At 56.0% G+C, this 1497-nt stretch overlaps 1 long non-coding RNA gene across 1 annotated transcript in view; it reads right to left on the bottom strand.

The window, feature by feature from the left end:
• Positions 1-221, bottom strand: part of LOC103262122 — a 17673-nt gene extending 17452 nt beyond the window's left edge. The window contains exon 1 of the long non-coding RNA XR_504403.1: positions 116-221. This is a non-coding gene — a long non-coding RNA (uncharacterized LOC103262122). The remainder of the gene's footprint in view (positions 1-115) is intronic.
• Positions 222-1497: the final 1276 nt, after the last annotated feature.

The raw sequence follows: 1497 nt of genomic DNA, 5'->3' as shown, positions 1-1497 counted from the left end.
CCCCGCCCGGGCTCGGCCTCGGCCGGCTGGCAGCAGGCTTCCCCCCCGGCCGCGTTGGGCCGCGCCACCTCCTCACCGCCTGCTCGTTTCCCTGTCGCCGGTCTCCTCGGCTCACCTCGCACGATCCAACAGACGCACTCGGCCTCCCGGGGGCCGGTCCGCCCCCGGCCAGAGGCCGGCTGGCCGCGGCACGCCTCACTCCGCCATCTTCGCTCCTTCTCGAGTCCACCAACCCTGCGGCGGGCCGGTTCCTCAAGCCCCGCCCCCACTGCGGCGGCTGCTGAGCACCGATTGGTTATCGGTTTGCTCGCGCGCGCTCTCCTTCCGTCATGGGTTGGATGGAATATACGTCAATCAATAGCCGCCCCACTCTTTCGATCCTTTTTTATGGGATTGGGTCCAGGGGTTGCGGTCATAGGGGAAGATGCTTTTGTATTTCATTTATTAAAAATGCAAAATTATTTCCGCGTAGAAGCAGTGTCACGCAGTGATGAGATAGTCTGGCTAGGCCGCATGACTATTTTAAGCCACTGTTAGGTTATGGGACTGGCCAGACGCGGTGGCTCACGCCTGTAGTTCCAGCACTTGGCGAGGCTGAGACAAGAGGATTGCCTGAGTCTAGGGGTTCGAAATCAGCCCGGGTACCATGACGAGCCCTCGTCTCTACAATAAATCAAAAAATTAGCCGGACGTGCTGGTGCGCGCCTGTAGTCCCAGCCGCTTGGGAGGCTGAAGTGAAAGGATCGCTTAAGCCCAGCAGGTCAAGGCTACAGTGGCCGAGATTGTGCCACTGTACTCCAGCCTGGGCGACAGAGTGAGACACTAACTCAAAAATAAAATAAAATAAAATAAAATAAAATAAACTATAGGACGAATAATTTAATTCTCAGGCCCACATCCAGGCAAAAAATGTGATGGTTCCATATTGTCTCTCACTTTGTTTGACCCATTTAGACTTTTTTTTCTGAGTTGGAGTCTCACTCTGTCGCCCAGACTGGAGGGCAGTGGCCGCTCCCGGTCACCGCAGCCTCGACCTGCTGGGCTCCGGCGATCCTTCCGCCTCAGCCTTCCGAGTAGCCGGAATTACAGGCATGCGCTACCACGCCCGGCTGATTTTTTGATTTATTGTAGAGAAGAGGTCTCACCAAGTTGCCCAGGCGGGTCTCGAACCCGCGGGCTCAGGCAATCCACTCACCTCAGCCTCCAAAGGCGCGGGATTACAGGTTGAGCCACCAAGCCCGGCTTTTTTTTTTTTTTTTTTTTTGAGTTGGCGTCTCACTGTCATCCAGACTGTAGCACAGTGGCACGCTCCCAGCCACTGCAGCCTCGCCCTGCTGGGCTCCGGCGATCTTTCCATCTCAGCCTTCCAAGTAACCGGAACTGCAGGCGCGCTACCACTCCCGGCTAACTTTTTTTTTTTTTTTTTGTAGAGAAGTTGCCCGGGCTGGTCTTGAACCCTCAGGCTCAGACAATCCACTCGCCTCGGTCTTCCAAAGT

This window comes from Carlito syrichta, unplaced genomic scaffold (assembly GCF_000164805.1).
Source record: "Carlito syrichta isolate Samal-C Ts95f unplaced genomic scaffold, Tarsius_syrichta-2.0.1 Scaffold91638, whole genome shotgun sequence".
In the NCBI taxonomy this organism is placed as follows: Eukaryota; Metazoa; Chordata; class Mammalia; order Primates; family Tarsiidae; genus Carlito; species Carlito syrichta.
Note: the sequence above shows the minus strand (reverse complement) of the source record. Positions and strands in the feature narration are given on the sequence as shown.